Source organism: Hylobates moloch, unplaced genomic scaffold (assembly GCF_009828535.3).
Source record: "Hylobates moloch isolate HMO894 unplaced genomic scaffold, HMol_V3 SCAFFOLD_7, whole genome shotgun sequence".
NCBI lineage: Eukaryota > Metazoa > Chordata > Mammalia > Primates > Hylobatidae > Hylobates > Hylobates moloch.
This window is the reverse complement of record NW_026652282.1, coordinates 39286547-39302862: the sequence shown is the minus strand read 5'-3', so window position 1 is coordinate 39302862 and position 16316 is coordinate 39286547. Positions and strand designations below refer to the sequence as shown.

The window sequence follows — 16316 nt, the reverse complement described above, 5'->3', positions numbered from 1 at the left end:
AGGAAATAAAGACTCGTAGAATCAGACACAAATCCAGAGGGACAAAGAAGCACAGAAGAACATAACATCATTGCATACTTTTCTGGGTTTAGAATTTTGTCACTAAAGACATATAAAATGTTGTAATTTTGCAACTGTGGGTGTAAGGGGTGACATTGCCATTTTGAGTTGGCAAAGGATTTACTTCTTCGTTCAGGAGGAATTTGTAAAGGAGCACAGATTTCTCAGGTCTGGATTATACCTCCCTTCAACATGATGGAATTGGCCCTTCCTGTTACAGGAGGCTTTACCTTTCAACTTGGGTTGCTGACTCATTTGACAATTTTGGACTATGCCCAAAGCTTGAGAGTACAGAGAGTTTGTTCAAAGTACTTAAAAATAGACACACACACACACACGTTTCAGCTGGAGCATAATGCTAAGATACATTTAAAATGTAAGAATTTTCTGCAAGTAGCTAGTACAGCATTGAATAGGTATCTTTCTTTTCAATAATCTAACAGTGCAGGCCTAGAATTTAAATACCCCAGAGGAATTAATAATTAACAAAGCCCTTAAAATAACTCTTTAAAATTTCAGGTGCTTACATGACATTCAGCAGGGGAAGCATTTTAGTTTTCTGACAAGTGCCCAAAATGGTGTTACTGATGAAAGGAGACTGTAGACTTTAGACATGTGGCAGGTAAGTTATGGAGCTGACATTATGCTATTGATATTTGGGGGTCTGTTTTGAATCCTTGTCCAGGTGGAAAACTACCCTTCTGCACTGGTACTTTAAATTTTTTTCTTGACAAAATTTTGTATTAAATTTGTAGTTAAAGAAACATTTGGAACAGAAAATTTGGGACTAAAAATTTTAGAGGATACCTGTGATCAAACGGTCACCTTGACATTAAAATACGTTTTTGATACCTCAGATTTTGAGTAGGAGTGCATTCTGATGGACCCACTAGTTAGTTCTTTGCAAAATGAGTTGCTCTTTATCCTCCTGAGGTGAATTAATTGACTTGTCTGAATTCTTTCCTGCCAGCAACAAATATTTGTTGAGGATGGCTACATGCCAGATATTCTCCCGGGTGCTAGGGATAAAGCAGGAAATAACACATGCAAGATCTCTGCTTTCACAGAGCTTATTGTCTAGTTGGTGGGGGGGCAGTCACATAATAAATTACCAAATGGACCAACAAAATAAATACTTAGCCACCTACAAAGTACTGCTAGTGATAAGTTAATTGATGAAAAGTAAAATAGGATGCAGTAATGAAGCAGAGTCAGGAAATGCCTCTTCCTTAGAGAGAACATTCAAACTGAGATCTGCGATCCTGAACATGTAACTATCAGGGAGGTGAGCATTACAGAATGTGGGAACAGTTACCGTAAATCCCCTAAGGTGGGAACAACCCTTGCATTTTCAAGGAACAGAAAGAAAAACAATGTGGCTGTAGTAGAATGAGCAAGGGGTCGTAGGAAAGACAACTAAGCAAGAGTGAGGTCATATGGGGCCCTGTAAGGTAAGTTACAGGGTAGGACTCCTGTTTGCGATGGAAGTCATTAGAAGATTTGAAATACAGAAGTGTCATGAGTTGGATTTTGTTTTGAAAGATACCCTGAGATGTGTAATTTGAAATCTTAGGCAAGAATTGAAGGAGTTGCAGACTTTTGCAGTAGTCCCAAGAAAAGGCGATATTGTCTTAGACCAAGATGGTATTAGTAAGAGTGCTGAGAAATGGTTGTATTCAGGTGACGTTGACTTTCTGATGTATTGATTGGAGGCCAGAGCGGTCAGGAAGAAAAAGAATCAAGGACAATTCCCGGATTTTGGCCTGAACAACTGGGTGAATTGTGGTAACATTATTGAGATCGAAATGACTAGAAAGGAACTGATTTGGGAGAGGAAACTTAAAAGCTCTGTTTGGGACATGTTATGATTATTACATAGAGGAAGGCACAATTAAGTAGACAGTTTACATATCAAGTCTGAAGTTTCAAGGCTATGGAATTGGTTGAGATCACCTGTGAATAATTGAAAAAAGAAGAGGCTCAAAAATGGAGTCCTGGGACTCTCCAACATTTAGAGGTGGGGAACAGAAGAATCCAGCAAAGGCATTTAAGAAGGAGCAATGAGTTAGAGAAGAAACCCATGAAAGCCTGTGGCTCAGAAACAAGTGAAGACAGTGAGTCAAGAGGGAAGGCATGACCAAATATTGCTAAGAGAACAAGTCATTTAAGGACAAAGGTGTGCCCACCAGATTTGGCAATATGAAAATCACTGACATCTTTGACAAGAGCAGTCTCAGTGAAATAGTAGAGATGAAAGTCTGACTGGAGTGAGTTGGGGAAATAGAGATGGGGAAATAGACACAATGTGTATAGATTATTATTTGAAGAAGTGCCAAGAAGGGATTCAAAGGGAAAGGGAGGTATTTGACCACAAATTTTCTGAAGATGGAAGATACCAGAACATGCTCATGTGTTCATGGTAATGATCCAGGACAGAAGAAGAAATTGATGATGCAGGAAAGAAAATATATGATTAGAAGATCAAAGCCCTGATAGGGATGGAATCTAAAAACTGTGTGGAGGATTGGCTTCCTTAAAGAAATAACACTTCATTTAAGTCATAGGAGATAAAACTTCACATACAGGCACAGGTGAAGGTGTGTGTATAGGTGGGTTGATTATGGAAAGATGAACAAGTTCTTTTATTTTCTCCATAAAAATGAGGCATGATCATCAGCTGAAGAGGGATGGAGGTGGGATGGTGTCATGTAGGAAGTTTAAGAAGAAAAGATACGAAGCAGCCATTTGGTACAGTGGAAAATTAAAAACTATTGCTCAAAAATATGATTCATTTAATTGTAGGACGGCATCTGTCAAATACAGTGGCCTTAATTTCAGAAAAGAGATGTTAAAGTATTCTTTCTGATGATGATTAAGCAAAAGATACTGCTCAGATTGCTCCAGGTTTATGATAAAAATGTTATCGACAGAAAAAAAACACCTGGATTTGTTTTTGATTTGGGGCGACTGAGCAGATGTCCTAAAGTGAATGGGGAAACTAGATCTCAGCCACAGGCACCCCTGTAATAATTTGCCCAACCAGCAATAGATATTTTGTTTTTCTCTAAATCTTTGCACTAGTGGTAATTTTTGTATGCCAGTTCTTCTTCTGATACTTACTTGACCCTGACAACTGCATTCAGGGCGTCTCACTGAGATCTATCTAGAATGATTCTTTTTTAAAGTATAAATTATCTCAAAGGGATTGAACCTAATAAAGGTATAAGTAATTTCATCTGAGTTCCATTTAAGGCCTTGTCTTCACAAACATTGCCAGCTTGTTTTGGCTTTTGTTAAATCGTTTTATCAAACCACGAGCTGGGTTTTGGCCAGACATGGAAAGGTTTCAACCTATCTCCAATCTGTTGGTATGAAATAACAGGAAAAGCCTCTTTCCAAAAATAATTTGAGTGAAAAGTTAAAAATTTTGGAGCTCCCCAAAGATTCTTGTGCATTTAGATGCAAACTCTGCCTCAGTCTGCCTTCTCCTAGCCTGCCATGATATCCTCCTTCTTATGGGTGATCCAGTAAGGGATAATGCATTTACTGCTGTGGAAAATCCACACTAGGGAGTCCTAACACACACCCTGGGGCCTGGTTAGGGTAAATTCTCTAGAGGAGGTGACACTTGAACTGATTTTGGAGGGATGAGGTGGAATTACATGAAATCTCAGCAGAACGAAGTCGTGGAAACACTGAACAGTGCAAAGTGTGAGAAGAACCACAATGAGGGGAAAGGAGTTCAGTGTTGCCAGAGTATAGGATATGGAGCAGAAGGAAAAGAGGCTAGAGAGATTGGCAGAGGGCAGATCTTGCTAGATATTGCAGGGTATTATGGGTAAGATGGGATACGGAACCTGAAAGACTGAAGCATGAAGCCCAGGATTTAGGTTTGAGCTCCTAGCCCAACGACTGGGCCCAAGTGATAAGGCAGAAGGAAACCTGGGAAAATGAGTAGGATTTGATCATATATTGGTTCAGGTTTGTCAATGAGCCCTACAGTGTAAATATGCTTCACATACAGGAAGGAGAAATTTCCTCAGTGGGTTGACAGAAAGCCCTGTTGGGGAATAGGAAGAGCCTCCATCTTTGGAGCCATGCAGGCAGCTGACTTGAATCTGTGAGGCCTCAGGAAAATGGTGTCTGTCCTTTGCTGAAGCCACATTCCTATTAATGGAATGAGGCCTAGATGGTAGCTTAGATCAGAGGTTCTAAATTGGTAGCCCATGGACCAAATCTCTCACAAGTTGGGGCTGGCTCGCCAGTGTTTTAAAATTTTATTTTAGTGTTTTTATTCAGCTCTCCAAAGCCCTTGCTCTTGGCTGTTGTTTTACACTTGCCCATCTCACACTTTACCTACTACTCTACTCAGCTCCCTGGGACTTTTGGGTTTCCAAGTCCTAACTTAGAATGAAAAATGAAGACGAAATCTTGCCAGAACCTCAATATCTCTGACTCTGAGACAAGTCCAGGCAACGTAACTTCCAAAGGCTAGCACTCGGGAGGTGGGAGGTAGAAGCTGTTTACAGAGCAGCAAGAAATTGGGGAGGAAATTCTTTGCAGCCATATTGGCAGGGTCTTTCCTTTCTCATGTAGGCAGAGGCCAGGGTAGGATGGACCACAGGACTCCAGGAAAGTGCTTTGGGGATGTTAGCCTTGCTGCAAGATTTAATTTTGTGTGGAGATGATCACAGAATAGGTAGTTTGTGGCCAGGAGCAGTAGCTCATGCCTGTCATCCCAGCACTTTGGGAGGTTGAGATGGGCAGATCACCTGAGGTCGGGAGTTCGAGACCAGCCTGACCAGCATGAAGAAACCCCGTTTCTACTAAAAATACAAAATTATCCGGGTGTGATGGTGCATGCCTGTAATTCCAGCTACTCGGGAGGCTGAGACAGGAGAATGGCTTGACCCGGGAGGTAGAGGTTGCAGTGAGCTGAGATTGCACCATTGCACTCCAGCCTGGGCAACAAGAGCAAAACTCCATCTCTCTCTCTCTGTGTATATATATATATGTATATTTAAAGAATAGGTAGTTTGTGTTGAGGGGCTGAAGGAGGCTTTCTAGTCAATGGTGTTTGTGATAGGATGCTAGTGGTGTAGAAAGGCCCTGGATCCAATGCTTTTACCTTAAATGAAAAAAAAAAAAATCTAAATTGTAGTTAAATGGAACAAGAGAACATAATGTGAAAGTACAGTTGACCCTTGAACAATACAGGCTTGAACTGCTTGGGTCCACTTATATGTGGATTTTCTCTGTCTCTGTCACACTTGGGGCAGCAAGACCAGCTCCTCCTCCTCTTCCTCCTCCTCAATCTATTCAACGTGAAGACAACAATGATGAAGTCTTTTTGATGATCCACTTCCACTTAATGAATGGTAAATATATTTTCTCTTCCCTATGATTTTCTTAGTAACATTTTCTTTTATCTAGCTTACTTTATTGCAAGAATGCAGTATATAATACATATATCATACAAAGTATGTGTTAATGGACTATCTATGTTATCAGTAAGGCTAACAGTAGGCTATCAGTAATTGAGTTTTGGGAGAGTCAAAAGTTATACATGGATTTTTTACTGTACAGGTGGTTGGTGTCCTTAACCCTTGTGTTGTTCAAGCGCCAACTATAGATATAAGCAGAAGGTAAAATCTACTATAATTGAATTTTTAAAACACTAGGATTTCAGCAGGGTCTTTTATCAGAATTAAAATAGTTGAGGGGCCAGGTGTGGTGGCTCACACCTGTAATCCCAGCACTTTGGGAGGCTAAGGCAGGCAGATTGCCAGAGGTCAGGAGTTCAAGATCAGCCTGGCCAATGTGGCGAAACCCTGTCTCTACTAAAAATACAAAAATTAGCCGGTCATGGTGGCGTGTCCCTGTAATCCCAGCTACTCAGGAGGCTGACGCAGGAGAATCCCTTGAACCCAGGAGACGCAGATTGCAGTGAGCTGAGATGGTGTCACTGCACTCCAGCCTGGGAGACAGAGCAAGACTCCATCTCCAAAGAAAAAAAAGTTGAACGCTGCTTAAAATATCATGTAGAGTTTTGGGGTTTTTTTTGTTTTATGTTTATTTTTTATTTTTGCTTTTTCAAGGACAAATTCCTGAATGCTGAGGGGAGCTGCTGTTTCTCCATGGTGATGGAAGACATGTTTTGTCTCTTCAGATTTTGGCTGCTGCCAGAGACACTGACTGTAGACTAAAGCAGGGAGAATTAGCTCCAAAGCACTGGGACAGAGGCCATCTGCTTGTGAAAGCAGCTTCTAAGAAAACACACCTGCTGCCCTATCCCTTCCTGCTCCTTCCCACAGGTCACTTGCCTTAATGGTGCTTGCCAAGAGAGCCATACCCTTTGCCTTTTTTCATTGCATTTCTTTATCTGTTTCAAATTCTGTATGCAAGGCCCATTCTAATTGAGTCAATAAAATAAAATTCTCTAGGATTCTGGTTGTTGTGTTATGACTTCCAAGAATCCTTGTTTTTGTTCTCTAACTACAGTTATGTATTGTAATACCTTTATGTTATCTCTGTATTTTAGCAGGAAGGGTGCCACTCAATCCCCAGTGACAGATGAAGAAGCAGTTGTAGCTTGTGCATTGCTGTTTCAATGATACCTTTAGCCCTGGATAATGCCCCTGGTTATGTACGTTGCTCACAGTTTCAGTGCACATACACACATACACACACACACACTTATATGCTAGACATTGAGTGTGAGTCTGTGCCCTCCTATGTGGGTCAAAGTCTATACACTGTTAGGATGGGACTATACAGTTTTAATATGAGTCTTTCGGGTTATGCTTTAAGAAAACAAGAAGAATCTGCTTGGCTTGTGATTATTGAAGCCAATGTTTTTAATGCCAGAACTGATTCTTCTACCACTTTTGACTTCTGTTTGAAAGTTGCTATTAAGGTCTTAAGGAAAGGATTTTCCCACACACATGTTTCTGAATAACCTATTCTGGTCAAGTTCACAGTCTTGACCTGCCACCATCTTTCATCCTACTTGGTCTGGGTGCCCAGAGACCTGGAGCATCTGAGCTGGCAGGATGGAACTTCTTGTGCCTGGGCGTGCCAAAACTTTTCCTTGACACTGAGAAAGGCAATAAGGCTCTGAAGCCAGAAAATGTCTCGGTGAGTTGAATAGTTACATAAATGTCTTTGACAATCATTGAATTTTAAAGTAGAGTTTAATGAGACTTAAACATGGTACTCTTTAAAAATGCTACAGAATTTGTATGAAGCATAGGATTTGTATAATCTTGGCAATGGCTAATTTTTTGATGCAAAGTTCAGCAAGCTTTATTTCTCACTTAAGTTCTAGATTATTCGCATCCCCTCATTATTATTTACTGCTCTGTGTTGAATGGAGAAAGGCCTCTCCTTTATTGTGTTGCTTACAGCTCCAAAGCTGGAACTCAGATTTTATTTTATTTTACTCTAAGTTCTGGGATGCATGTGCAGAACATGCAGGTTTGCTACATAGGTATACATATGCCATGGTGGCTTGCTGCACCTATCAACCCGTCATCTAGGTTTTAAGCCTTGCATGCATTAGGTATTTGTCCTGAAGCTCTCCCTTCCATTTCCCCCACCCCCGTACAGGCCCTGGTGTGTGATGTTTCCCTCCCTGTGTCCATGTGTTCTCATTGTTCAACTTCCACTTATGAATGAGAACATGTGGTGTTTGTTTTTCTGTTCCTGTGTTAGTTTGCTGAGAATGATGGCTTCCAGCTTCATCCATGTTCCTGCAAAGGACATTAACTCATTGTTTTTATGGCTGCATAGTATTCCATGGTGTATATGTGCCATATGTTCTTTATCCAATCTATCATTGATGGGCATTTGGGTTAGAACTCAGATTATTAAGCTTTGTCACTATGAGGCTCACCCAACTGCTTACTTAACATCTGTTTGGGCTAATGCCCCATTCCCCAGTTCCAACAGGTCACTCGAAATAGTGCTTCTTCTAGGAACTCCCTCTCTGCTCTCTTACCCTCTCCTAACTTCTCAGCACTACTGACAACATAAGAAAAACCAGTCTGGAGTGGCTACCCAGGGTTTTCATCACCATGTTATCCCCAAATAAGTTGAATTAACAATGAAGTTAGTTAAGTTAGCACAGAAGATAACATTTCCCGTGTATATTAGTTGGCTAGGGCTGCTGTGACAAAATTCCACACCCTGGGTGGCTTATGACAACAGAAATGTATTGTCATATGGTTCTGGAGGCTGGAAGCCCAAGATCAAAGTGTTTGCAGAGTTGGTTCCTTCTAGGGGCTGTGAGGGAGAATCTGTGCCATGCCTCTCCCTCAGTGTCTGGTGGTTTGCTGGCGATCTTTAGTGCCCCTTGGCTTATAGAGGCGTCACTCTATCTCTGCCTTCATCTTTGCATGGAGTTCTCCCTACGTGCATGTCTCTGTTTCCAAAGTTCCTCCTTTTACAAGGACACCAGTGAGATTGGTTTAGGGCCCACAGTACTGACCTCATTTTAACTTGATTACCTCTGTAAATACTATATCCATATGAGGTCACATTCTGAGGTTCTAGGGGGTTGGAACTTCAACATATGAATTTTGAGGCATACTCAATTCAATTCACAACACCATGCTACCCAAATTTACTCGTCTGTCCATCCTCCAGCTCCTCAGAGGTGGAAGCACACTTTCCCTTCCTCCTTGCTCTAGATGAGGGCATTGCTCCCAGGCCTATCTTTGGTGTACCTTTGCCTGGGTGATCCTGCCAGACTGCATGGCCAGGAAAAAAAAGGGGAACTTTCCCTGTCCTTTTCCTTCTCATTTCATCATTTTCCTCTTTTTTTTTTTTTTTTTTTGAGACGGAGTCTCGCTCTGTCGCCCAGGCTGGAGTGCAGTGGCACGATCTCGGCTCACTGCAACCTCCGCTTCCCGGGTTCATGCCATTCTCCTGCCTCAGCCTCCCGAGCAGCTGGGACCACAGGCACTTGCCACCACACCCAGCTAATTTTTTGTATTTTTAGTAGAGATGGGATTTCACGTCGTGATCTGCCCGCCTCGGCCTCCCAAAGTGCTGGGGTTACAGGCGTGAGCTGCCTCGACTGGCGCATCATTTTCTGCTTTTCTGTAACTTGGCTGGATGCACTTCTGACCTCCCCAGGAAGCTCCCTTTCCAAATACCTGTAGTTACCCTCTTCCTTGCCTTCATGGTGCCTCTTCTGTTAGGCTTTGTTATTTTCTAGAGGCACATCATGTTTTGGATATCAGTCTGAGGAACCCACCACCAGTTTTAGCCACATTAACCAAATTGACCAGTTGCTTTAGGTATGTTTTTGAAAAAATATAAAGAGAACTTTCTGCCCTCAAGAGAGTCACTTTTGTCCCCTGTTGCCCAATAAGTTATTAAAGACTAAGAAATTATATAAATGGTATATAGTATCTTTATGGAATTATGTGATACATTAACTTTGGGCTCTGAACAAGTCCAGTGGCATAGAAACCAGTTCAACTTTTTTCCAGAATTTTCTTATTATGAAATTTTTCAAAGAATTGTACAGTCAACACTCATATACCAACCAACTAGACTCCACAATTAATGTTTTTGCTATATTTGCTTTATTCCAGTATATCCAACTATTTATCCCTCTCTCCATCTATCAATCTCTCTTGATTTTTGATGCATTTCAAACTAAGTTACAGACATCATGACATTTCATCCCTAATTATCTTAGCACATCTATCCCTAAACAGCTTTGTTTAAATCAGCATTTCCTTATCGTATATGAACACAAAAAAATCACATATTTTTATTCACATCTATTGATGACACCCAAATTTTAAGCTCCACAGGGCAGACTTTGGGCTAGATGCTTTGGGGTCATAAAGATACTACCTCTGTAATGAAATCTCAGTTAATGTGACATTGCCACCCTGTGTCATTTAGATTGGTCACAGACTGGAAGGGGCCTAATTTAATCACCTTATCTTATAGATGGGGAAAGTGAGTCCCAGAAAGGTGAAGACTCTTGCCTGAGGTTATGCAGCCAGGAGGTGGCCTTTTGGGGGTAAAGCTTTTTCTACTGAAGGGCAAAGTCCCGCCTTCTTCTTGACCAGGTGGTGTTTTTGTTCGGTTCTGGTCCTTGCACACTGCTGACTACCTTGGTCTTTGTTTCACAGGTTCTTGTTGGGGCAGACTCACTAGGCTCCTAGAACATGGAAGCAGGGCCAGGCTTTGGCATCACTGAATGACTCCTTTGTAATTTTATTTCTTCCAATCACTGATTGCATCACACTCAGATTTCTTTTCCTTGGCAACTCCCACATTTTGTCCTCTTTTTCTAGATTTCCTAATCTGTCTTCTCCTTTGTGGTGAAAGGGGATGTTTTCCTGGAGAGGTAGTCAGCGTACTCTATAGCAGACCTTTAACCCTCTTCATGACATTTGTAACACCCATCACAAAATGGGATCTAGGGAGGGGGTGACCCAAAGCAGAAATGGTAGCTCTTCAGTTTTATATTCTTCCTTAAAGATGTTTGTGATTCTAAAAATTGTGTTGGTAATCTGTAGGAGGGCTACTATCATAGTAGTGAAATATTTCATCCTCAGATCCCCATCAAAGAAATGATCATGGCATTTTAGAATAACTGAGGGAGTACAATTGCTTAAGGAAATGGATACCCCATTTACCTCAATGTGATTATTACACATTGTATGCCTGTGTCAGAATATTTCATGTGCCCCATAAATATATCCAACTACTATGTACCCATAAAAATTAAAAATAAAAAAGGAAATGATCATGGCATCATATAATTATCTTCTATACTTAAAAAAATTTTCTGGAAAAAGAGTATGTTTATTTATTCATACACACTTCCTCTAATTCCCAGAAGGATTTGAGGCAGGTAAATTAAAAGTTTAGTTTTATTTAACAGTTTTTATAATGAATAATATAGCACACAAACCCGAGAAAGACAAAGCTGTAATTTCTGGGTTTGATTCCTTTATTCATGGGAGACTATGTTGAGATAAAGCAAAAACAAATTTTGTCTTCCACGATTACAATACATAGATAGTCAACTCCTTTCAAACAACAAAGGGTAGAGACAAAAGCTTGTGTATTAAACAGGACTCAATATGATTGCTGACATTTTAGAAAATGCAATCATTTGCATATAAACTGTGATGAAGAGACAATTTTTATGGTTTTAGACATATTCTGAAAGACCTTGGAAGGCAATCTCATTCTAGTATCTCAAAGCGGCTGCATCTGGAGAAAGGTTTCTATGGCAACTTATGAAAGCTTGATGTTTTTTATCTTTTTCAAGAGCATAAATCATCCCACGGCCTGAGGCTTCAGCAAAGGTCTCCATTATTTTACAAGCTATTGCCATTTGTTTTTATGTTATATATTTTGATTGTCTTAGAGGAAAGAGAGCAAAGGTTACCATGTTTCCGAGAAGGCTTGGAGTCTATTTTTTTTTTCATTTTGTTGGACAAGACGTGAATAACATCATTCTAAACATTGCTTCTCAATGATCAAAATGATGGTACACATTGCAATATTTGGTTTATGTCATGTGTTGTTTAGATTTTCCCCAAAATTGTGACTGGTGCATTCTCAGGAAGACAAGCCAGTTTGAACTTAAGGAGGAGGAACTGTTTGGCCAAAACACCTCCTAATATGTAGTTCAGTGGAGCTTCCCTGGAGAATGCTGCATTGTTCCACATGCCTGCAAATATTCCTCTAATGATACAGTCCCAAGGCTTTGGACATTGATAGACTCCAGGTGACTTTTATCAACATATTTTTTCCAAGAAAGTTAATTTAAAAATTCTGATTTTAAAACTCTGCATGTTTCAAGAATTTTGTTTTAGCAACATGGGTCTCTGTATGTTATAGGAGGTAATAAGGCTGAGGCAACACACATTAAGACAAAGAAACAGAACCAGGTTTCAGACCTAGCTCTGCCATTGCTAGGTGTATGACTGTGAGCAAGCCCTTGAATCTCTTTGAACCTCCTTTTACTAATCCGAAAAATAGGAGTAACGATGCCAGATTCACGGCATTATTGTTAAGGATTGAATGCGTGTGAGTGCTGGGAACTGTGCAATGCTGTACAAATGTAAGGTGGTTATTATTGTTGGCTGGCTGTCTTTCTTTCCCTTTGAAAAAGTCAAAAGTTTATGTTACCATTTCTGGATGACCAGAGGAAATCAGTTTCAGTATGTCTTAAGTATTTTAGTTTCTTATACTGTATTTAAAATACTTATACAGACACTGATCACTACAGCCATTTATTTATTTGTTGACTCAGTAATCAAATGTCATCCCTGTAGAAGGGTATTAAATAAATTCATTCAACAAACATTTAAGTGCCAACTGTGTACTAGCATTGAGGAGACAAAGAATAGACAATTAAATTCTTATTGTTCAGGAAATAAAAGTTTTCTGAGCTTCAAGGCCACAGCATAAGCTGTTCAGGTGGTGCCCTGCCCAAGGGCATTCGGCTGATGAAGTAGAAGGGGGGTGTAATGCAGTCCCCCACTCTGCCAGCCAAGCCATTTGCATGCACGTTGTGAGCTGCATTCACCTGAAGGAAGGGCATGTTTTGGAAATTTACTAGCCAGGAGTGTGTGCCTTCTTGCAATTTACACAAAGGCATGCATGAATGTGCTAGCAGTGGCCCTGATGCTTGTATGATCCGTGATGTTAAAGGGAAGATTTGCAATGTTTCACTGTGAAGTATGACGAAGGCTGCTGGCGTGCTTGTTATCTGGAGTCAGATTGCCTGAATTTGAATACTGGCTCTGCTACTTGCTAGCTGTGTGACCCTTGTGCACATTACTTGGCCTCTCTATGCTTCATTTTCTACATATGCCTGCATCATAGTTATTGGGAGGATAAATAAGTTCTTAAAACACATAGAATAGCAGCTGGCACACAGTCAATGCTCAAAATGTTCACTGTTTTCAGTGATGGCTTTACTGTTCAGGGTCTCCTTGCTACTCTGTGTTGAAAAGTTCAACAATTAACATCTAAATTCTACCTACAAAAACCACTTTTCTTTTATGAATTTGATGTCAAGTTGGTGATATTTATCTCCTTACCTCAGATCTTTTTGGTGTGTGTTTGTGTTAAATAACTAGAAAGCATTCTCTTCAGAGAAATCAAAGAATTCCAGTTATTTGATGAGAAGGTGACTTGGTAGTTTTTAGAACTTTCTCATAAAACCATTGCTTTGTCAGAGTGATAGAGGTGATGAGGGATGTTTGCATATTCTTGGTTTTTATAATCCCAGCACTTTGGGAGGCCGAGGCAGGCCGGATCACCTGAGGTCAGGTGTTCGAGACCAGGCTGGCCAACATGATGGAACCCCATCTCTACAAAAAGTACAAAACTTAGCCGGGCGTGGTGGTGCTTGCGTGTAATCCCAGCTACGTGGGGAGGCTGAGGCAGGAGAAACACTTGAACTCAGGAGGCAGAGGTTGCAGTGAGCCGAGATTGTGCCACTGCACTCCAGCCTGGGTGACAGAGTGAGACTTCGTCTCAACAAAACAAAACAAAACAAAAACAAACAAAAATGACAGCAACAACATTTAAAAAAAAAGTCCCAAGAGAATGCCTATATAGTTTACGAGGATTACAATAGGGATTCTTTGAGGTATAGTGAATTTCATTGTCAATTTTGGTTAACATGATTCCCTCTGTCTCTTTTCATAACTTTAAACTGGGAAAGAGTCCTTATGTAGTATTTTCAAGACTATTAACTTTGCATTTTAATTTTTTTAAAAAGTTTTGTTAAATATCAAATTTTGATATGAAGAGTGCGAAACAGATTGACAAAGCCAAGCATGAGGCAGGTGGTGATTTTGATTTCACCCTTCCCTTTGTATTCTGGCTCCTCTAACTGCCCTTAAGACACTGTAAAGAGAGCACTTCTGTGTTACTGCCACTGTGTATTTCCCAGTCTCCTACAGCATCTAACTTGGGCCATTTTCTTGGCAAAAAACTAAAAGTGCAGAACGCTAATCATGTTGTACATCACTGATTTCTAAGTATTTAAAATAATTTGGGTGTCTACTCTTAATTGAGATTGTCATCACTTTTATGAAACCTTTTCCAAGTAAACTTCTCAGAAGAGAGATGCAATATTTTTATAATTTCATAACATTAAATATTAGTCTACCATTATTTGTGTGTGCTGTGCTATGATTATTCATCTAAGGGCCTGTCATGGGGATATAGGGACTGCTTCTGAAAGTGCCAAATTACCATTTGTTTGTGAGATTATAATTGATACTGCATGTTAAATTCAAGTGTCATTAGCTTTTTAAAAAGATGAAGTGGTGATAAGCTTGCTCCGAAATTGTTTGAAAAGGTTAAATATCTAAGAGAAAAGCTGGTATTTAAGATTCTTATATTTAGTAAGATAGCAGAATGTTTTAAGACACTTTATATCAATCAGTGTATATGTAGAGTTACTGTGTTTTTAATTTTTTGTTTTTTTGTGCAAGGGTAGCAGCTAAGAGTTCAGGTTTTGGGCTGAACTCTGACTCTGCCACTTACTAATTGTGTAACCTACAGTTAAGTCACTGACTGTTTCTAAGCTGCCATTTTTTCTTTTGAAAATTAGGATAATAATATTCCTCAGCACTGTGGTAAGGATCAGTTGAGCTTTTTGTGTAAAGCGCTTCACCCAGACCAAAGTGATTCATGCGTTATGATGGTGGCTGTTATTACTCTGGGTAATTTATTTTATTTTATTTTATTTTTTTAAGACAGAGTCTCACTCTGTCACCCAGGCTGGAGTGCAGTGGCATGGTCTTGGCTCACTGCAACCTCCGCCTCCTAGATTCAAGTAATTCTCCCTGCCTCAGCCTACCGAGCAGTTGGGATTACAGGTGCCCGCCACCACACCTGGGTAATTTTCGTATTTTTAGTAGAGACGGGGTTTCCCCATGTTAGCCAGGCTGGTCTTTAACTCCTGACCTCAGGTGATCTGCCCACCTCGGCCTCCCAAAGTGCTGGGATTACAGGCGTGAGCCACCGTGCCTGGCCGGTATTTTCATTTTTAACAAACAAATTGTTAATTGCATTATATCAGGAGATTATTGCATAAGTGTTTAAACAGTGGCGATTACATTGTCTAACGTTTTTAGGGCAAATGTATTTCTGCTACTGTATGACTTTTTTTTTTGCAATAGATTGCACTCGGAAAGTTTCATACTTCCCAGAGGATATACCAGCTCTCATATTTTTGTTTCTATGGCGAAATGTATTAAAAGTTCCAAACAACCAACATAGAAAAGAACTCTTGGGAAATAACTGTCTTTGAGTGAGGGATGCTCTGTAGAGTTCATTGTTTGCTTAGTCCTTGAGCAGTCAAACCATTAGTCCTTTTATCAGTCATCATTGACGGAGGCTTTTGAGCTGCCTCTTCTAGACAATCTTAATCACCTCTTGACCAGACTCCAACTCAGTTTCCTATGCACCCTAAAATTCCCTCCTTCTAAATTGCGGTGACTTCCCTAAGCCACTGATATTTGCAACAATTTTTTTTTCAGATCAATTTCTGTCAATTGATTTCCAACAAGCCTCTTGACTATCCCCTATGAACATTATGAGCTAAATTGTAAGTTACTTCCAGCAACATATTTTTGTGTTGCCCTTTTTAAAGATATTTTTGTAATTTTCTCTTTATAATTGTTTAAGGTACATGAGCATAGAGAACTCTGTTCAATGATTTGATAAGTCCTTTGTTTGTTTTAATAATTGTTTATATTTAACATCAGATATTATTGGGTAAATGCATTTACTAAAAGACAGTACCTTTTGTGGAATATAAAATGCTAGTGTATACAAGTAATGTTGTATTTCCTTCTGAACCCTTTTCTTTAAGCCTCAGCATGCTCAAGGGGTTTATCTAAATTCAGTGATAACAGCTGTTACTATGGCTGCATGTTATTTCATTTGTTGAATTCATGCTTGATAAGAAAAATGTCACTGAATTGTTTGCAATTTTGAATTTAAATAGAAGTGTTTTTTTTTTCCTTATGGAGGTAAAATTAGGAAACTGGGGTTATAAATCCTGTGCCCTGTATTCCTAAATCAGGGTTGTGCAATGCTTGTGTGCACTGCATGGGGTTCATGGACTTTGGAACTGTTATCCCATCAGCAACTGGAAGCATTGGCTCTGCCCCCAGTGACAGGGATGGGAAGATGGATTAACTCAAATAATGAAATGTCAAATCAGCCAGCCTCTCTAAAAAATGGGA

General features: G+C 40.0%; 1 protein-coding gene across 2 annotated transcripts in view; it reads left to right on the top strand.

Annotated features, from left to right (window-relative positions):
* The window catches only part of MAOB (monoamine oxidase B), a 118126-nt gene that overhangs the window by 20159 nt on the left and 81651 nt on the right, over positions 1-16316 (top strand). The gene's annotated exons all lie outside the window — the stretch shown is intronic.